Below are 22,805 nucleotides of genomic sequence, written 5' to 3' on the forward strand. Positions count from 1 at the left end.
GTTTTTTTTCATGTCTTTTCCAAGACAAATACGTGATACTTCTGCTTTGGCAGCATTTCCTACACACACTGTGTGTTTAGGAGTTTTCTGTCACCACCTGGTTTGAAACATTAACGAACTGAAGAGAATTGGAGTAAATGAGTCCGAGTCATGCTAGCTTTACTGGTTTCCAGCGTCTCAGGATGGTCTGCTTCACAGAACAAAGTGATTGTGCCCGAAAAAAATCACTATGGTATGTCTGAATGACCGACATAAACACTGAATCAAAACTGGCTGTCAGGTGATTAAAATCTTTAATCAGATTAGTCACATCTTACAAATGGTTTAATCATGATTAATCATGATTAATCATGATTAAACCATGATTAAGGCCCCCCATTGGGGGACCCTAATTATCAGCTGATGGTGGTGAAACGTATGAAGATGAATACAGATTATCTAAATCTGCTAATAGCAGAACATACAATAGAATAAAAGTTAGACCTGGTGTTACTGAGATTGTTTTGTTTGAACCAGCTGCAGATGATTGATTGTAAACTGAAGAACTTCAGCTTCATTTAGACGTGATGATGGACCTGCTGCTGCTGCTGCTGGGTCTGAAACTGAGGAACATGTGGTTCATGATCTTAAGCTTTGCCAACACTGATATTACAATGTTAAAGTGGTGCTAAAAAGTTCAGTATATGATTGTTATGCAATCATAGTCAGACAGTTCCCATTCAAACAGTTCCCAGTAAAACACTTCCCAGTCACAGTTCCCAGTCAGACAGTTCCCAGTCAGGCAGTTTCCAGTAAAGCAGTTCCTAGTCAGGCAGTTCCCAGTAAAGAAGTTCCCAGTCAGACAGTTCCCAGTCAGACAGTTCCCAGTCAGGCAGTTTCCAGTAAAGCAGTTCCTAGTTAGGCAGTTCCCAGTCAGACAGTTCCCAGTCAGATGGTTCCCAGTCAGGCAGTTCCCAGTAAAGCAGTTCCCAGTCAAACAGTTCCCAGTCAGATGGTTCCCAGTTAGGTAGTTCCCAGTCAAACAGTACACAGTCAGGCAGTTCCCAGTAAAGCAGTTCCCAGTCAGACAGTTCCCAGTCAGACAGTTCCTAGTCAGACAGTTCCCAGTAAAGTAGTTCCCAGTTAGACAGTTTCCAGTCAGGCAGTTCCCAGCCAGACAGTTCCCAGTCAGACGGTTCCCAGTCAGACAGTTCCCAACGAGAAAGTTCCCAGTCAAGCAGTTCCCAGTAAAGCCGTTTCGAGTCAGACAGTACATAGTCAGACAATTCCCAATAAAGTAGTTCCCAGTTAGACAGTTCCCAGTCAGGCAGTTCCCAGCCAGACAGTTCCCAGTCAGACAGTTCCCAGTAAAGTAGTTCCCAGTTAGACAGTTCCCAGTCAGGCAGTTCCCAGTCAGACAGTTCCCAGTCAGACAGTTCCCAGCGAGAAAGTTCCCAGTTAAGCAGTTCCCAGTAAAGCAGTTCATAGTCAGACAGTACACAGTCAGGCAGTTCCCAGTAAAGCAGTTCCCAGTCAGGCAGTTCCCAGTCAGACAGTTCCTAGTCAGACAGTTACCAGTAAAGTAATTCCCAGTTAGACAGTTCCCAGTCAGGCAGTTCCCAGCCAGACAGTTCCCAGTCAGACAGTTCCCAGCCAGACAGTTCCCAGCCTGACAGTTCCCAGTCAGACGGTTCCCAGTCAGACAGTTCCCAACGAGAAAGTTCCTAGTCAAGCAGTTCCCAGTCAGGCAGTTCCCAGCCAGACAGTTCCCAGTCAGACAGTTCCCAGTAAAGTAGTTCCCAGTTAGACAGTTCCTAGTCAGATGGTTCCCAGTCAGACAGTTCCCAGCGAGAAAGTTCCCAGTCAGGCAGTTCCCAGTAAAGCAGTTCCCAGTCAGACAGTACACAGTCAGACAATTCCCAGTAAAGTAGTTCCCAGTCAGACAGTTCCCAGTCAGGCAGTTCCCAGCAAGACAGTTCCCAGTCAGACAGTTCCCAGCGAGAAAGATCCCAGTTAAGCAGTTCCCAGTAAAGCAGTTCATAGTCAGACAGTACACAGTCAGGTAGTTCCCAGTAAAGCAGTTCCCAGTCAGGCAGTTCCCAGTCAGACAGTTCCCAGTAAAGTAGTTCCCAGTTAGACAGTTCCTAGTAAGATGGTTCCCAGTCAGACAGTTCCCAGCGAGAAAGTTCCCAGTCAGGCAGTTCCGTCAGACAGTACATAGTCAGACAATTCCCAGTAAAGTAGTTCCCAGTCAGACAGTTCCCAGCCAGACAGTTCCCAGTCAGACAGTTCCCAGTAAAGTAGTTCCCAGTTAGACAGTTCCTAGTCAGATGGTTCCCAGTCAGACAGTTCCGAGCGAGAAAGTTCCCAGTCAGGCAGTTCCCAGTAAAGCAGTTCCCAGTCAGACAGTACATAGTCAGACAATTCCCAGTAAAGTAGTTCCCAGTTAGACAGTTCCCAGTCAGGCAGTTCCCAGCCAGACAGTTCCCAGTCAGACAGTTCCCAGCGAGAAAGTTCCCAGTTAAGCAGTTCCCAGTAAAGCAGTTCATAGTCAGACAGTACACAGTCAGGCAGTTCCCAGTAAAGCAGTTCCCAGTCAGGCAGTTCCCAGTCAGACAGTTCCTAGTCAGACAGTTACCAGTAAAGTAATTCCCAGTTAGACAGTTCCCAGTCAGGCAGTTCCCAGCCAGACAGTTCCCAGTCAGACAGTTCCCAATGAGACAGTTCCCAGTCAGACAGTTCCCAACGAGAAAGTTCCCAGTCAAGCAGTTCCCAGTCAGGCAGTTCCCAGCCAGACAGTTCCCAGTCAGACAGTTCCCAGCGAGAAAGTTCCCAGTTAAGCAGTTCCCAGTAAAGCAGTTCATAGTCAGACAGTACACAGTCAGGCAGTTCCCAGTAAAGCAGTTCCCAGTCAGGCAGTTCCCAGTCAGGCAGTTCCCAGTCAGACAGTTACCAGTAAAGTAATTCCCAGTTAGACAGTTCCCAGTCAGGCAGTTCCCAGCCAGACAGTTCCCAGTCAGACAGTTCCCAACGAGACAGTTCCCAGTCAGACAGTTCCCAACGAGAAAGTTCCCAGTCAAGCAGTTCCCAGTCAGGCAGTTCCCAGCCAGACAGTTCCCAGTCAGACAGTTCCCAGTAAAGTAGTTCCCAGTTAGACAGTTCCCAGTCAGATGGTTCACAGTCAGACAGTTCCCAGCGAGAAAGTTCCCAGTCAGGGAGTTCCCAGTAAAGCAGTTCCCAGTCAGACAGTACATAGTCAGACAATTCCCAGTAAAGTAGTTCCCAGTTAGACAGTTCCCAGTCAGGCAGTTCCCAGCCAGACAGTTCCCAGTCAGACAGTTCCCAACGAGACAGTTCCCAGTCAGACAGTTCCCAACGAGAAAGTTCCCAGTCAAGCAGTTCCCAGTCAGGCAGTTCCCAGCCAGACAGTTCCCAGTCAGACAGTTCCCAGTAAAGTAGTTCCCAGTTAGACAGTTCCCAGTCAAATGGTTCCCAGTCAGACAGTTCCCAGTGAGAAAGTTCCCAGTCAGGCAGTTCCCAGTAAAGCAGTTCCCAGTCAGACAGTACATAGTCAGACAATTCCCAGTAAAGTAGTTCCCAGTTAGACAGTTCCCAGTCAGACAGTTCCCAGCCAGACAGTTCCCAGTCAGACAGTTCCCAGCGAGAAAGTTCCCAGTTAAGCAGTTCCCAGTAAAGCAGTTCATAGTCAGACAGTACACAGTCAGGCAGTTCCCAGTAAAGCAGTTCCCAGTCAGGCAGTTCCCTGTCAGACAGCAGCTTCAATACAAAACATGACTCAGTGACATTTAATGGAAAATAAGCTTCAAAATGTTTGTTGGAGCAAATTTCCAACAATCACTTATAACAACAAAAAGCAACTTAATTTTGTTTCTGAACGTATTTTAATTAGTTTTTCAATTAATTATTCTATTTTTTGTTGTATTTTAAGCTTTGTTCAATTTTACTTTAATTTATCTGGTATATGCCATTTTTATTTTTATTTAGTTTAATTATACTTAAATTTAATTTAATTTTAATTGATTGTTTTTTCAACTTTGAAATAAAGCCACATTTTACTTTGTAAATGAGCTTTTGTCAGATACATGAGCTAATTTCATACCATATTGGTTAATAGCTAAAACATCATAGTGAGTGTACAAGGGTTGTTTTAGGTTCACAGACCCATTCCATTGTGTTATTTATGATGTATGTTGTACATTTTCACATGGGGGGAGTTTGAAAAAAGAAAAAACCTTGGCAGACCCATGGGTTTGCCAAGATCAACACAAACACTAAACATATCAGCCCTGAAATGTCCGTCCTGAGTGTTCATTCCTATGAAGATTTTCATTATTGTCACAATGTTAGTTAAAATTTACTAAGTAGAACAGATTTGTTTGTAAGAACAAGGCCTAGAGTTTGTTTGTGTGTGTGTGTGTGTGTGTGTGTGTGTGTGTACGCACACGTGTGAAATTTGAATAGCAAAATGAGCTTTGTTTATGTTTTCTTTGATCAAGACAGAAGGTTTTTATGACAAAAGAGGCATAAAAACCCTGCAGAGAAAACTCATTTCGGCCGCTTGTATTTGCGATCTTGTTCTTTCGGTCACTACCCACAGCTCATGACCATAGGTGAGAGTAGGAACGTAGATCGACCGGTAAATCGAGAGCTTTGCCTTTTGGCTCAGCTCTTTCTTCACCACGACATACCGATGCAGAGTCTGCATCACTGCAGACGCCGCACCGATCCACTGATCCACCTGTCCATCTCCCGCTCCATCCTTCCCTCACTCGTGAACAAGACCCCGACATACGTGAACTCCTCCATTTGGGGCAGGACCTCATTCCTGACTCGGAGAAAACACTCCACCCTCTACCAGGTGAGGACCATGATCTCGGATTTGGAGGTGCTGATTCTCATCCCAGCTGCTTCACACTCGGCTGCGAATCGCTCCAGTGAGAGCTGAAGATCACGGCCCGATGAAGCCAACAGAACCACATCATCCGCAAAGAGCAGAGACCCAATCCTGAGACCACCAAACCGGATCCCCTCAACACCTCGGCTGTGCCTAGAAATTCTGTCCATAAAGGTTATGAACAGAATCAGTGACAAAGGGCAGCCTTGGTGGAGTCCAAACCTCACTGGAAGCTAGAATTTACTGCTGGCAATGCGGACCAAGCTCTGACACCGGTCGTACAGAGACCGGACAGCTCATACAAGCGGGTCCAGCACTCTATACTCCCGGAGTACCCCCCACGGTCGAATGCCTTCTCCAAGTCCACAAAGAACATGTAGACTGGTTGGGGAAACTTTCATGCCCCCTCCAAGACCCGGAAGAGAGTGTAAAACTGGTCCACTGTTCTACGACCGGGACGAAAACCACACTGCTCCTCCTCAATCCAAGGTTCGACTATCCAACGGACCCTCCTCTACAGCATGATCTCCTCTCCTGAATAGACCTTACAAGGGAGGCTGAGGAGTGTGATTCCCCTGTGGTTGGAGCACACCCTCCAGTCCCCCTTTTTGAAGAGGGGGACCACCACCCCAGTCTGCCAGTCCAGGGGAACTGTCCCCAATGTCCACGCGATGCTGCAGAGGCCTGTCAGCCAAGACAGCCCTACAGCATCCAGAGCCTTAAGGAACTCTGGGCAGACCTCATCCACCCCCGGGGCCCTGCCACCGAGGAGCTTTTTAACCACCTCAGCGACCTCAGCTCCAGAGGTGGGAGAGCCAGCACCAGCTACCCCAGACTCTGCTTCCTCATCTGAAGATGTGTCGGTGGGATTGAGGAGGTCTTCGACAAGGGAAACCTGGATCCGTCATTTTTACTCATCACAGAATATTGAGCCACGCTTTGTCTGGTCCCTCCTCTAGAGACCTGTTTGCCATGGGTGACCCTACCAGGGGAATAAAGCCCCCAACAACAAAACTCCTAGGATCGATAGGACGCGCAAACTCCTCCATCGTGATAAGGTGGCAGCTCAGGAAGAAGTTTATAAAATAAACTTTAAAAAAAAAAAAAAAATATATATATATATATATATATATATATATATATATATATATGTATATATATTTTTTTTATTTATTTATTTTGACGGTGCCTGGAGGGTTAATGCACAAAACTAACAAAAATGTAAGTTTTGTTTTCTACATTTTTGAATGTAGCTCTTGCAGGTATGTCATCCTGTTGCATCATCATCTTCTTCTTCCTCATTGATGTGTCTGTACTGGGACATGCTGGCTTTCCACTCCCTCCGGGAAACAGAACTAAATGTTGGGAAGAAATGAGAAGTTAATTTCTTTGTTTAACTCTGGGTTTCAGTGAACACAGTAAGAAGCTGCAGATGTTTTGTTCATACACGGCAGCTGGAAAGCCGACCTCATGCTACAGAACTTTGTCTCTATGCAGAACAAATGTTAGAGGTCACGGATGGATGGGTGGATGAATGGCTGGATGGATGGATGGAGGAGTGGAAATATTAATGAATGAGTATGAAAGGGTGGATGGGGAGATTGGATTAATTGTGTTAGTGGTGTTACTACATTCTTCTTCTTCTTCTTCTTCTTATTATTATTACTAATATTAAGAAGAAATCTCTGTAGTCTCTGAGATGGTTGCAGTGCTTTGGGCAGGGTTGGGTTCTGGTTTAAACAAAGTTATCTGTTCTGTCTGTTTTCTCCTTGGCCCGAGGAAGAAGAGGAAGAAGAGGAGGAGGGGCAGGGTGGATGCAGATGTTCTGACAGACGAGCAGACCTGTGTTGGTTTTGGTTGGCCCTGGGGTGGAACTGGTCCCTGAACTGGCTCTGGGGCTCAGCAGTGTCCTGTTACCAGACTGTGAATAGAGATGAGTGAGGCGAGGTCAAAGGTCAGCTGAACTTCCTTCTCAGTGTGTCCAAACTCAGCTGGAGGAGATGATATCGGATGGATCCATTTCAGTTTGATGTTGTTCCTCTAAAGGCTTGACGTGTTTCTACTCCTTCTGGACCTAAAGTCTAACACAGGAATGGTGGGTTATTAACAGGTCAAATAAAGAATTTCACTTCTCCGATGGATGTTTTCCACTTTTCTGTTTTCACACATACACTAGAGTCCTGAAATGTTCTAGAGAGATGTTCTGAGAACCACGTGAAACCCAAATGTACATTAAATAAATGTACATTAAATAAAATTTATATCAAACTTTTCCACCCATCAAATCTGTGGACCTTCAGTAACATTAAAATACAATAATGACATTACAGGTTTTTGTCAGATATTCCATTTTACATTTGATAATTTACTTTAGAATAGATTAACTTCACCAACACGTTAACTCCTTGAAGCCGAATAAAACGGCCGTTATTTGGTTCTTAAGAAAAAAAAAAAAAAAAGTGGACAAATTTCATTTTTGAGTATTTCCCGTTTATTATTGTGTGATATGTCAAAATCATTGTAGCATAAAATGTATCCACCAGACAGATGTGTCAGAGCTTGTCCATAATTTCCCTTCACCACATTCAAGGCTCCTAAAAGATAAACCTGATCTAATATCAGAAAAGTAACATGACATAAATGCAGACAATAGGCTGCCTAATTAAAATGGACTAGTGTTATTTAGCGTCAACATCCTGCTAGTTTCTGCATTTTCAGCACGAGTCGAAGGACAGAAGAGCGGATCAGTGGACCGCACTGACAGTCGAGTATTGATTCAAGGAGCTACGGGAGAGGAAGGAGGGGAGGATGAGATGATGCAGCATAGAAACGACTGTGCCCAAAACAGCAGAAAAAAAAACACATTGGAAAAAGTATGGGTGCTTGACCCTCTCACCAGGAAAGGTGTGGCTGTGATGCCCATGGGGAAAACCAGGTCAAGTTTAGTTTTCAGTGAGTGTATTTAGGGACTACACATCAACTCAGATATTTTCAAATCATGATCAGCAGCTGTGACATCGCGTTAGATCACTGTTTGATTAGTGAGTGATGGAGGAGAGACGGCTGGTGGGTCATAATATCCAGACATTTGTCTGAACATAACATGATGAGAATCACCACTGATCATTACTACAGCAGTAGTGCTAGGGTCAGTATTACAGCAGTAGTGCCAGGGTACTACTGCTGTAATACTGACCCTGGTGCTACTGCTGTAATACTGACCCTGGTGCTACTGCTGTAGTAATGATCCTGGTACTACTGCTGTAATACTGAATTTTCTGTGTTTTTTGCTGTACTGTTACATCCCATCAGCCCAAACATAAAAGCTACTTGTCATTCCATCCTTGGACATATATGGTGTATGTGGGCTTTCCTTGTATCAGAGATAAAATATCTGATCATTTTTTGTGTTGTGTTAAAGTGACAGGTTGATCTTTTAGGACTGATGGTGTTCAGCTAAACTAATCTGTACACATGGGCTACTATCCACATCTGTCCACATCTGTCCTGGTCCATCTTAGAACCAGCTGTAACCTGTTCGGTGAGGAACATTTATTAGTCCAGGTTTAAGCTGATGAGGAGATTTTGTGACTTCATCAGTGTGTTTATCTGGCTGGAAATTTATACTTGTTGGCTTTTTTTACTGCATGAGATATTTGGTTGATCCTGCTGGACCAAACAGACCTCCACAGGTGGACTGCTGCATGGAAACGGTTGGGAAACCCTCTTAAGGTTGGACAGTCTCTTATCTGTCCAAGTTTAGTCGACTTTTTCATTTTCTAATGTTAGTTGAATCACATCAGGTGAAGCTGCTGTTGACCACTTCTTGTTTTTACTGTTGCAGAGAATATTTATGGTAACATTTTATATTCATGGTAAACTAAATGATTTGCTGACAAAATGACTCAATCGTGGTGTTTCTGGTTCACATGAGATCATGATGTGAGTAACACAGTCCTGCTGGTTGTGTTGAGTCTTTTGGTGAGAGCAGGAGAGAGAAAAGCTCTGGGCTGGTGGCTGGAAGTTGAGTGTGAATATTAGGCTATGTAGAATAAAAAACTTCGGTCGTTAATTAGCCTAGGTGTGTGTGCATGTGTGTGTGTGTGTGTGTGTGTTTGTGTGTGTGTATATAACTCCTAGCCTGACTTTTTGTCCCAGTCTGGCCCTGGACACAGATCAAATGGAGACAGACCCAGTATCAGACCTTAGACCCAGTATCAGCAGCCCCACAGCTCCTAATGTGGAGCTAGCCACACCAGGATCCAGTCTACCACCACCACCAGGCAGTAGACCAGAACGAATCCCCTAATACCACACCAGGATCCAGTCTACCACCACCACCAGACAGTAAACCAGAACTAATCCCCTAATACCACACCAGGATCCAGTCTACCACCACCACCAGACAGTAAACCAGAACTAATCCCCTACTACCACACCAGGATCCAGTCTACCACCACCACCAGGCAGTAGACCAGAACTAATCCCCTACTACCACACCAGGATCCAGTCTACCACCACCAGACAGTAGGCCAGAACTAATCCCCTACTACCACACCAGGATCCAGTCTACCACCACCACCAGACAGTAGACCAGAACTAATCCCCTACTACCACACCAGGATCCAGTCTACCACCACCACCCGACAGTAGGCCAGAACTAATCCCCTACTACCACACCAGGATCCAGTCTACCACCACCACCAGACAGTAGACCAGAACTAATCCCCTACTACCACACCAGGATCCAGTCTACCACCACCACCAGACAGTAGACCAGAACTAATCCCCTACTACCACACCAGGATCAAGTCTACCACCACCACCAGACAGTAGACCAGAACTAATCCCCTACTACCACACCAGGATCCAGTCTACCACCACCACCAGACAGTAGACCAGAACTAATCCCCTACTACCACACCAGGATCCAGTCTACCACCACCACCAGACAGTAAACCAGAACTAATCCCCTACTACCACACCAGGATCCAGTCTACCACCACCACCAGACAGTAGACCAGAACTAATCCCCTACTACCACACCAGGATCAAGTCTACCACCACCACCAGACAGTAGACAAGTACCGATCCCCTACTACCTCACCAGGTTCCAGCCTACCACCACCAGACAGTAGACAAGAACCGATCCCCTACTACCACACCAGGTTCCAGCCTACCATCACCAGACAGTAGACAAGAACCAGTCCCCTACTACCACACCAGGTTCCAGCCTACCATCACCAGACAGTAGACAAGAACCGATCCCCTACTACCACACCAGGTTCCAGCCTACCACCACCAGACAGTAGACAAGAACCAATCCCCTACTACCACACCAGGTTCCAGCCTACCATCACCAGACAGTAGACTAGAACCGATCCCCTACTACCACACCAAGATCCAGCCTACCACCACCAGACAGTAGACCAGAACCGATTACCCTACTACCACACCAGGATCCAGTCTACCACCACCACCAGACAGTAGACCAGAACTAATCCCCTACTACCACACCAAGATCCAGTCTACCACCACCACCAGACAGTAAACCAGAACTAATCCCCTACTACCACACCAGGATCCAGTCTACCACCACCACCAGACAGTAGACCAGAACTAATCCCCTACTACCACACCAGGATCAAGTCTACCACCACCACCAGACAGTAGACCAGAACTAATCCCCTACTACCACACCAGGATCCAGTCTACCACCACCACTAGACAGTAGACCAGAACTAATCCCCTACTACCACACCAGGATCCAGTCTACCACCACCACCAGACAGTAGACCAGAACTAATCCCCTACTACCACACCAGGATCCAGTCTACCACCACCACCAGACAGTAAACCAGAACTAATCCCCTACTACCACACCAGGATTCATATACTCAAAAATTAGGTGCACCACTCTAGCTTTACACATGCACATGGGCTTTGGAGCCTTGTGTTCTGTATGTATTTAGTCCATAGTTGCACAGTGAAATTCAACATGGCGTTTGCTGGAACTCCAGAATCTGAAACATCCTCATTCAGATGGCCCGAAAACCTCTGGATATTAATACTAACACATTCTGGTCCCAGTGCCAACCTCAGCTGGCTTTATTTGCTTAATCCTGTTAATCTATTAGAAATAGAACTGTAGGGGAGGGGCCCATGGGGCTTGCAGGAGGCCCTGATTGGGTGTGATGTCATCTGCTGCTTAACCAGGCTTTGCCTTTAAGTGCTTTCCAGTATGTTTGGAGATCAAAAGGCACACTCACCAGAGCAGCTTTAATCACCTCCACTGCTAGGGGCAGGTGTGTGTGTGTGCATGTGTGTGTGTGTGTGTTTGGTATTTGTTGAGAGGTGCGGATATGCAAAGGGTTGCTGGCATTTCCAAAGATAGCCAGGTTGACATTTCTATTGACTTTGATGTTGATAATCCCTCACAAGTTCCCCAAAGCTAAATGGTATTTTACGTATGTATGTGTGTGTGTGTGTGTGTGTGTGTGTGTGTGTGTGAGTGAGTGTAGGGGGGTGTGTGTGTGCACATGCAGCTGCAGAGTAAATGTGCTTTCTGGCACACTGAAGGGTCAGAATCAGCTTTATCAGTGTTTACATATGAAGACGTTGCTGACTGGAAACGTCATGGGACATGATGTCATACAGTGGTTTTTGTTTTGTTTACTATGTTGGATCTTCAGAATCTTCTGCTGGACATGTCAGTTAAAGATCATGATATGACTGTTTGAAGAGCACGCTGCATCTCTGTTGTTTTTACCTTCAGATAAAGGAAGTCACATAGGAAACTTCAGGGTGATCTCTGAGTTAAAGCTACACGTGTGCAGGAATGTTGACATACAGTCCAGACCTCACGTAAAACTAATTAAACTTGAAGCATATTTTCATTGAATTTACATTTATATTCTATTGTAATCTGTTTAATCTCCCATGCAGAAACAACACAGGATTTCCTGTCTGATGATCTTTGATCTGGACATCATGGGGTGAGTCTGTGTTTACGTCACCAGATGGACCAGAGACAACCTGAATAATCACACCAGTTTGTCCTAGATGACAACCTCATATTTCAATAATTTTATTCTATCTCAGAACATAATCCTATGGAAATGAAACTTGGATGGCTAAGAGTAGTCAGTGGACAACCTGTACACCAGAGTAGGTTTACTTTCGTCTGGTAATTGCTCAACACAAAGACATGTTTGCATAAATAGCTGGCAACGCGATTGAGTCCACCTCTCAGTGATACCTGTACACGTTGTTCAAATATGCACAGCCATCTGTTTTATTTATCATGTTCAAGTTTTTACCTGCTTGACTGGATCACACAAATTTGCTTGTCATAGAACTGCGTGTTGGATTGACAACTGTTCACCAAAAAGTACTGTGTTGTTGGGATCCAGTGTTATCATGACCATTATATCTAAAGGGGAAGGTATTTGAAGCTAGCTGAACTGGTTTATACTAAACAGTCTGGTATTATTTATCTGATTTACATGACAGAATGTCATTTCTCCTCTGCTCTCTGATTGGCCAGTATTCCACACACACTGCCACAAAAGCATATAAAAAAAATATAAAGCAAAGATCTGTGTTCCTCACATTCAGTTTTTTAACCACAGTTATTTGCCTTTGTTTGAACAGCCAAGAACTGCACAAGTTTTCCAGATTTCCTTCACATCGTTAATAATACGATTCTCTTCTCTTTTGCTTGGACATCTACTGAAGTGCCACCGCAGGAATGATTCAAAGTCTGCTTCTGTTTTGCCTCTAGCAGCAGGACTTAATAAGATTGATCAGGAAAGAAAGTTTGAAGATGGTCTGAAGATAGAGGGGATCTGCTTCCTGAAGCCAAACGGGGAGCTGGTTCCACAGAGAGGGTCTGATACCTTAAGGTTCTGCCTCCTATTCTATTTTAGAACCTCCAGGAACCACCAGTAAACTTGTAGTGTGAGAGGGAAGCTTTGCTGGAACTATCTGGAACTCTGAGATCTTTAGAATCTAATTTAGCTTGGTCACTAAAGGCCATTTCCCACTAGGACCCATTTAATCCTACCTTCATTCAGCTGACACCACACCATCCCTGTTTCAGTTGTTGCCATTACAATGAAGAGCCATTGAGGCCATGTTCAGTGTGGGCGGGGTCGTCTTAGCAAGGTGGCTGGTGTGTGTCATGAAGTCATTTGTTTGCGACACATGGAACAGCAACATGAGCCGCCATTAACTGCACCAGTTGCTGGAAAACCTTCACATTGCGGGTTGTGCCGTCCAGCTCGCTCTGGATTTTTTCATCTGCCAACAAATACAGTCTTCACCTCTGAGTTGCAGCACGGTGACTGTTTCTAAAATGCCATCTCTGCTGCTGCTGCTGCCAGTGTTGTTATTCACAGTCACGGCTTCCCGGTTTTAAAGATGGCGGGGTCAGGAGTCACTCTCATGACTCACCTCATGTAGTGAATCATTCCATGACATCAAATTCTGGCCAATAGTAGCCTGCTATTTTGACATGTCTCCATTTTCAGCTCAGCTCTGCACCTTCAGAACCCCGACAGAGTTGGTGCTAAACATGTATCTACTTGCCTGGAAAACACCTACAAATCTGGAGGGGTGGTGTCAGGCTGGGCTAAGTGGGTCATAAGAGTTTTATATATGAGTAGAAGAACTTTAAATTCTGTTCTGGATTTAACAGGCAGCCGATGAAGAGAAGATAAAAATAGAGAAATGAGACTGATGTTTAATGGAAACAAAGAGACATTTGAAGAGACAAAATCATCATCCATGTACTGAGAAATGTTCCATCCTGGTGGATATCACAAAAATGTACAGAGATGTGCGAAGTGAAATTTGTACAGAGGACAATGATCAAATATTGACTCTAACTTTCCCAGTAAGAAACACATTCTTAAACATAAACCAAATCAGTCTGATTTAAAGAGAAGTTTCATTTATTCCTTTTATTAATATATAATCAATGCTTTTAATGTTTTTTTTTTATCTTTTTACTTAGCTTATCTGTAAAGGTTTAATATTTATCATTTCTGTCTGTTATTGGGACATTGATGTGTATGAAGACAAACAGGTTGTTTACTGAGTGAAGTATATAAAGCCTGTGAACCAAGTAAAGGCTAAATTTCAGATTTTTCAATGCGGCACGGTGACGGAAACATCCTGCGGTCTGAAGCTAATGACACAGCTGCGTCCTCTGTGATGTGCAGATACTGCAGGTTGGCTCAGAAGAGATCAGATCTGCTGTCTGATGGAGGCTGACCTCTGAAGCTTTTGGTTCTTCACCCTCCTGCAGGGCTAACGGTGCTTCCATTAACCTCTGACACAGACTAACTTAGCTCTGTTTACAAGGTAAATATGAGCAGGAAGAGCTTCTTCAGACACATCTGCTTACTGTCACAACAACATAAACACACAGTTTCACGTTAAAAGCATAGTTTATCCAGCAGTTTCTCAGATAAACACACACACACATATTTATATATATATATATATATATATATATGTATATATTTATACATATTACAAGCCTTTGCACACATCAAAAGAGAATACATAGTAAAAAAACAAACAAAAAACAAAGAAAAAAAACAGTCTTTCATACAGTTGCACGCACTAGCATGCATATACACACAAAGCAAATCCTGTCTTTGTGATATTTCTGGTGTGGAATAAAATCAAGCTTAGAGTCAAAAAGAACACTTAGGGTTTTCACACACTTGGTGGGATTGAAATTATGTAGTTTTGGTAAAAAGATCTCTCTCTTGTTTTCAGGACCGATAATTAAAACTTCAGTTTTGTCCTGGTTAAACTGTAAGAAGTTCTCTGCCATCCATAACCTAATATCTAAAATACAGTTTAAAAGGACGTTAACTAGCTCCAGGTCATCAGGAGACACGGCGATGTAAAGCTGTGTATCATCAGCATAGCTGCATAGCTGTGAAAATCAATGCCGTATCTCTGATGATATCCCCAAGCGGCAACATGGAAAAATTAAAAAGTATTGGGCCTCAAATTGATCCCTGGGGAAGCCTACACTTGACTTCTCTGAAATTCTCTGAAATTTATTTAATGAAAAACCCCTTGAGATGCAACATTTCGTTTTCAAGGGGGTCCTTAAAACAAAGAAACACCACACAATACAAACAGACATGACCAAGATAACACATACAAACAGGCAGACATAATACAATCCAAACAAGTAAACAAACAAAAAGAAAAACAACTTAAGAACAACTTAATCACCCATCACACAAATTTCAGGTTATAGGAATAATGAAAAAATAGAAAAATAAACAAATAAATAACAACAACAACAATAATAATAATAATAATAGTAATAATAAATAAATAAATCAATAAAAAGAGAAAATATCAAATAAAATAAAACAAACATGAATTAACAACAGTAAAATAAAGTTACCCATAAATTAAAAGCATGAGCAGGGTGTTTGAAGATAAACAAATAGGGAAGATTTAAAGCACTGAAAAGAGGCAATTGATCTAAGAGAAAGTTGGAGAAACCCACACTCAACCCAGCCCAGGTTGGAAACTACCGGCCAGTCTCATTGCTTCCATTCATGTCTAAATTACTAGAACGTGCCGTTTTCAGTCAGGTCTCACAGTTCCTCCAAGACAACAACCTGTTTGATCCATATCAGTCTGGCTATAGGCAAGGCCGCTCAACTGAAACTGCTCTCCTTTCAGTTACTGATTCCCTACAGGTTGCCAGATCCGTTGGTCAATCCTCAATCCTTATACTGCTGGACCTGTCTGCTGCCTTTGACATGGTCAACCATCATATACTGTTCTCCACACTCTTGGAGCTTGGCATGTCAGGATCTGTCCTCTCATGGTTTACGTCCTACCTCACAGGAAAACCCTTCATCTTGGCGAGGGGGCGTGTCCAGATCACATGGGCTGACAACAGGGGTGCCTCAGGGCTCTGTGCTTGGCCCTCTTCTCTTTTCACTATACACCTCCTCACTCGGTGCATCATTAGCTCTCATGGCTTCTCCTACCACTGCTATGCAGACGACACTCAGCTTTTCCTTTCTTTCCCACCTGACAACACAACGTCTCAATGCGAATTTCAGCGTGTTGCTGATATCTTCGCATGGATGAAGGATCACCACCTTCAGCTAAATCTGTCCAAGACCGAGCTTATTGTCTTTCCAGCCAATCCTTCCTTACCGCCACAGATAAGCGTGCAGCTTGACTCTATCACACTTGTGCATACGTCTTCTACCAGGAATCTTGGTGTCATGGTGTCAGACAACCAGCTGACCTTTAAGGACCATGCTGCCTTGGTTGCTCGATCTTGCCGATTTGCTCTCTACAACATCAGGAGGATCAGACCCTACCTGACCGAACACACGGCCCAGCTCCTAGTCCAGACTCTGGTCATTTCACGCATTGACTACTGCAACTCCTTACTGGCTGGCCTGCCTGCATGCTCAGTTAAACCTCTGCAGATGATCCAGAATGCAGCAGCACATCTGGTCTTCAACCAGCCCAAAAGAGCTCATGTCACTCCGCTGCTAATCGCTCTCCACTGGCTTCCAGTTGCAGAACACATCAGATTCAAAGCTCTGCTTCTGGTTTACAAAACAATAACCCAAACGGCTCCGGTCTACCTCCACTCCTTAATCCAGAACTACACTCCCTCTCCACAGTTATGCTCTGCCAGTAAAAGACGCCTAGTGCTCCCACCACAAGGTGGCGCTACATCAGTAGCTAGACTTTTCTTCTCTGTTGTCCCCCGGTGGTGGAACGATCTACCAAACTAAAAAAAATTATATGCACTGCCTATAGCACTACATGACAGCACCTGGGTCCAACTGGACTGAAAGCAGTCTGACTACCACTTAACTATGACGTCCCATCTTGTTTGAATTCTTGCTTGTGTTGTTCTTACTCTCAAATGTAAGTCGCTTTGGATAAAAGCGTCTGCTAAATGACTGTAGAATAGAATATAATAGAGATTATTCCAGCCATGGGGGACTTTATATTGAAATGACCAACAGGCAATAACTTTAAGGATTCTAGGAACAAAAAAGTATGGGTATTGAGAGTGTCTAAGTGTATATGAAGTAATACATGGGACTAAAAAGTCCTTCAGGTAAGAGGGACATTTGAAACACACATTTAAATATAAAAAGAAACCAGTGATATAGCCTTCCAGAATTGGTAGAAAGCCAGCTTAAAAAGTTATACATAAGACAATGGTGAGTTCTAAAAGAACACTTTAAAATAAATCTACATGATGAACATTGATGGGCTGCAAAACAGTATCAGTTGTAATCATGTAAAAAATATCTCCATAATCAATAATCTGTAATATTAATTGAGAAACTAACCTAACAATCAATTACACGGTACAATGAGCCTAAGCAAACCTGGCTTTCTTCACTACACTGTCAATATGAGGCTTAAATGAAAGCTCTGGGTCTAACCAAACACCAAGATATTTAAATTAATCAACACTCTCAAGAAATTAGCCATCAAATGTTTTAACAGTTAACAAAGTGGAGAGTTATAGACCATGACATGTACCAAACACCATACTGCAGGACTTTTTTTTTTCTTTTAGTAAGAGTTTATTATTATAAAACCATGTCTGTAATGAATTAAAGTCAGACTGCAAAGAACTCTGTATCATACTACACTGTAAATAACAGTATCATCAGCATATAGATGAACAGAAGAATCTTTGCAGATCAGGGGAAGATCATTAATAAATATGGAAAAAGAAGTGGACCCAAGGTTGATCCTTGTGGCACACCATATTGAATAATTGAGAGGCTAGACTCAGAACATTGAAAAGCAACATATTGATGTCTATTATGAAGGTATGCATTAAATCAGAGAAGAGCATTATGATTTAGACCAATAGAAAAGTGTTTATCAAGAAGAAGATAGTGATCAACCATATCAAAAGCTTTTGAAAGGTCTATGAAAATTGCACCAGTAAGATGTCCTTTTTCAAAGGATGAGTACACATCATTAGAGAATTTTACAAGAGCTGTGGTAGTGGAGAAATTAGGCCTGAAGCCAGACTGGGAGGAAGACAGAATATTATTATTAAGGAAATATAATGCGATAGTTGATTAAATACCAATTTCTCAAATATTTTAACAACATTGCAAAGAATGAAGATTGGTCTATAACCATTGATTATAGAGGCATGACCACTTTTAAACTTTTACTTCATGGATTCTTAAAAAGCATGTATCCATACTTACAAAGAATTTTCGATCTGTGAGATAGGAGTAAAACCATTTAAGAACAGGACCTGAGAGGCCCACCAGACTTCTGAGTCTGTCTAGTAAAATCTGGTGATCAACTGTATCAAAGGCGTCACTAAGATCCAGTAAAACCAGGACAGAAAGTTTCTGTGAGTCTAAATTAAATCTAAGGTCATTAACAATTTTTAAAAGGGTACTGTGGTTTGTCTTAAAACCAGACTGATATTTATGCAAAACATATGTAATTGCATAAAGACAAGTTTTTCAATAATTTTACTTAAAAAAGGTAAGTTGGATACAGGTCGGTAGTTATCAAGAATGTCTAGATCTAAATTACTCTTCTTCAGAAGGGGCCTCACCACCGCCATTTTAAAGACAGCAGGGAAGACACCTGTCTGAAGGGAGTAAGTTACCACGTCTAAAAGCTCACACTCAAAGAAACCATAAAATGTTTTTAAAAGTGATGTGGGAATTTGTTGTACAGGTTGTTGTGTTAAGTTGGGAGAAAACTCGAACAAGCATCTTTGCATCAACCAGGACAAAACTTTCCAGTGTTTCCTCAGGTAAAAGCAAAGCTTCAAGTCTGTTAAATCAAAATGTTGTTGAGATAAAAGACTGGATCTAATAACATTGATCTTACTTCTGAAGTGGCCTGCAAAGTCTTCGCATACAGCATCTGATGCAGGCAAAGACTTTAAAACTTGTGTTTATTAAAAGATCTATTTTTATAAAAAGAAATTTGGGGTTATTCTTGTTTTCTGCATTAAGATTGGAAAAATGTAGGGTTCTGGCTCGTTTAACTGTTTTATTGTAGGTTTTAATGTAGTTTACCTCCATTTCCTTTCTGCTCTCCTGCAATGTCTTTTGAGTTCTTTGATTTGCTTATTCCTTCATGGTGGTGTGGGTTTGGATTTTCTTATTTTAGTTTTGAGAGAAGCTACAGCATCGATAGCTGACTTAAGTTTGCTGTTAAAATCATCCACAATAAAATCACATGATGAAGGTAAAATCTGAGCAGGAGTTTGGTTTAAAATTCCAATAAAAATTGCAGCCTCTTCAGAAGTAATATATCGTTTCGTCACAGTTCTCACTGAGGCCTCCTGCTAAAAGTGGTGATGTTAAAAAACACAGTAGTGGTCTGACACAGCCAGGTCAACAACAGAGGGCACACCAGTGGACAGACCATAGGTTAGGACCAGGTCCAGGGTGTGTCCTCTGTTGTGAGTAGGCTGTGTTACATGTTGTTTGAAATCTAAACAGTTTAAAAGATTTAAAAACTCCTCGGCAAGAGCATCAAATCTGTTTTCAATGTGTAGGTTAAAATTACCAGTTATTAAAATTTTACTGTATTTTGAGTGTATTACAGTTAAAAAGTCAGAAAATTCTTGTATAAAGCAGGAGGGAGGCTTGGGTGGTCTATAAACAGTCACAGACAGAATAGGTGGGTTGCTAAAAACAAAAGCATGATATCCAAATGACGAGTAATTATCAAACAACAATACTTTTGCTGACAGTCAATTTCATTATCTGAAATAAGATCATTAATTATAAAAGATTTTTTTAAAAGAGAGCAGACATTTAGAAGTGCCATGGTAAAATTTGTAGGTGAGTTCTATTGTTGAATAATGGATCTAGAATTTGTAGGGGCAATGGGAATGGGACGGAGACATCGAATGATAGAGATACGTGACTGAGGGTGTTTGTAATGCCTGTTGGTATATGATGGTGAATAAGGTCGGGTTGGACTGGGGATGTGTTCTGGCTGTGATGTCAATCCGAGAATAATTTGCAGGAGTGGAGTGTGAGTTCAATATTCATGGAAAGAGTTGTGATCCTGTTTGATTTGGGTGAATGCCATCTGATTTAAAGAGGTATAGTCTATTGTAGAAGGATGAGAAGTTGTCGACATTTGGAATGTTGCTGGAGTTGCAAAAACCTTTAAGCCAGATATGGAGATGCTGGAGACGGCTGAATGTGACATCTCCAAAACAGGGGGCTGTGGTCCGGAAATTATACATTGCTTGTTTAATTGTTTTATGCTGTGGATGAGGTGAATGAAATGTTTTTTAAGGGTCTCTGACTGCTGTAGTTTTATGTCGTTTGTACAAACATGGACAATAAATGTGGAAACAGAGTGGTGTTGATGGGAGAGCATGTGGGTGGAGTCAGTAATGTCCTTAACAAGTGCACCTGGATAACAGAATGTGCGGCACCTGTTGACTTGAATATGCCTGACTATAGATGATCCCACAATGAAAGCGTCTGGGCTTTGGCCATTTGACCTGACAGTTCTGACAGCTGGCACATTCCTGTCAGCAGCCGAATACGTTCTGGAGGCCCCCCCAGAACGTCCCTCAGCAGAAAAGGAGGACGCGGTCTCTGGGGTGGAGGTTCCTGCTGCAGGCACCACCGAAGAGGAGCTGGCGGTCCTCCTGGTGGAGATCCCTGCAGTAGGCGCAGAGGAAAACATGTTTGTAGCCCCTGCAGATGAACGTTCCCGGGCAGAGCGATGCCGTGCTCCAGAGTGTTCGCTCACCGCGTCTCTGAGGAGCTGTCGGTGTTTTGCTGAGGACGACCTCCGGGAGCGCCAGGACTCCCCATTGTTGTGAGCGTGGATGGAAGCAGTGGCCGGTTGCTTGCCACTCAGCGCCAAATCCCCACTTAGGGTGGCCTCCGGATCACAGCTGGACGACATGGTGGTTAACCCCCCCCGTTGGACACAGGTGCCGATAGGGCGTTAAAGCGGTTTTGACAGGACAAGGTTGCCACAGTCCGAGGCCCTCTTCCTCCAGCAAACAACTTTGGACCAGAGCAGGCTTTTGGGTGTTGAGCTCAGAGGCCGAGGCAATGTATTCTAATCCCAAGGTACCATGTCCTGAAGAGCCGCCTTCAGTGAGGCAATATGCATTAAGTGTTGCTGGTGGGCCAAGTCCAGCAGGCTATCAAGCAGTTCATTCTTGGACCTCAGTTCATCAGAGAGTTTACGGATGTCCTCTGTCAGTTCTCTCTTGCAGAGTAAATGATGCATCATACACATTACACAACAGTGGATGATAATTAAAATTAAGTTGATAGCATATGCAAAACTACTAATTTGAGACAAAATACAAAAATATATAAAATACACAAATAGTCCACATGAACCCATATAATCATGTGGAAGTGACAAACGGACTGAATGCAAAAGAGCATGGTATGGTGAATGAGAATAGTTGTGTGAGAGAGTTTGGTTTAAACGGATGTAGAACTAAATTCTCAGTTTGTTATTGGTTATCTCTGATGAAGAATGATATCGGAACCTAGCCCACCCTCCTTGTTAAAATGGGAACATGGCGGACCTGTATCGTGCTGAAAAAAGCACCCCTGCCGTGAACTGCACCCCCTCTCAGGGAGCACAGTAACAGCTTCTCCCCTTACCAAAACCCTGAACTAACCTGCTAATAAAAAGAAAAAATATATACATCACACAGAGAAAAAAGTCAAATGCTGATGGTCTGTATATGGTCACACTGAAATAATAGTACTAACAGGGACAGATTTACTGGGGTGCATATTCTGGCAGCGCTGGAGGGACTGAAGGTACTCGGTGTTCTGGATGCTATCAGAATGTTTCCAGGTAGTTTCAGACCTTAATGTGTCATGAACCATCGCCACTCACAGTTAACATGATGAATCACCTTTCCAACATCTGGTTGTCTGCACAGGAAGAAACACGAGAAAGCAGAGCAACGTTTGGTCCCATTTTGGACTACCTGCAGGATGTTGACGGTAAATATCGCTGCTAGATATAGCACATTGTTTTATTTCAAATGTCGTTGTAACACGTTTGTTTTTGTGGTTGCCTTTTGGATATTTTTCTTGTGGACTTTGTGGTAAATTACAGGAGGTTACATTTTTTTCTATAGGTTTTGCTTGTGCTTTGTCTTTGCTGTGTCATCCCACTGGTTGGTTTTTCCCCTCAGCCATTAACTGATTTCTTGCATGATCACTCAGTCAGCCCTGGGTGCCATTCCCACACTTGCATCAGTTGCCTTAAGTTGCCACTGCTTGATACATATAAAGGTTTCAGGGAGAGTACAGACTTTGCATTAGGTAACACACGATGTTTTGGAAGAGATAAATAATTAGGGGTGTGCACGTTAAAGGTCCCATATTAAACATTTTTTCAATAATTTCATATGGGTGTCAGAGGTCCAACAACATTGTTTTCAAAGTGTATTACACCAAATTCAGCCTTGGATCTTAATTTCAGCCGTTCCAGATGTGGCTCTAGTGAGCTCTACTGAGAACGAGCTGTTTCTGTGTCAGAACCTTAAAATGTTCATGAGTGGTGCCTTTCCTCACCCCTCAATGGGAAAGGATCCGGCTTTTGCTGGTGCCCACTCTGTAATTTTAGAGGGTAAGCTCAGCCAGCCGGGGGGACGGGTCAATGACAGCATCCACTGCTGGGAGGAGTGTTTTTTTTTCCCTTAGTGATGTCAAAAGGGGAAAGATCTCAGACTTGAGCACACATTCGCTGAAAAGTGGAGCAAATAAGTGAGAGAGGTGACAGAATTTTCTCACTTTGGGGCCTCATACAGAGGCCACATATGACTGTTAGAAAACCTTTAGAAAGTAAATTTAACATAATTTGTGACCTTTAACATGTT

General features: G+C 43.1%; 1 long non-coding RNA gene across 1 annotated transcript; it reads right to left on the reverse strand.

Annotated features, from left to right (window-relative positions):
- Positions 1 to 13,335: 13,335 nt before the first annotated feature.
- LOC121641033 lies at positions 13,336 to 22,740 on the reverse strand. The gene is made up of 3 exons (XR_006010635.1): positions 22,658 to 22,740; positions 18,548 to 18,551; positions 13,336 to 13,348 (listed from the first exon to the last, which is right to left on the reverse strand). It is a non-coding gene; the product is annotated as an uncharacterized LOC121641033 (long non-coding RNA).
- Positions 22,741 to 22,805: the final 65 nt, after the last annotated feature.

This window comes from Melanotaenia boesemani, chromosome 6, assembly GCF_017639745.1.
Source record: "Melanotaenia boesemani isolate fMelBoe1 chromosome 6, fMelBoe1.pri, whole genome shotgun sequence".
Taxonomy (NCBI): Eukaryota; Metazoa; Chordata; class Actinopteri; order Atheriniformes; family Melanotaeniidae; genus Melanotaenia; species Melanotaenia boesemani.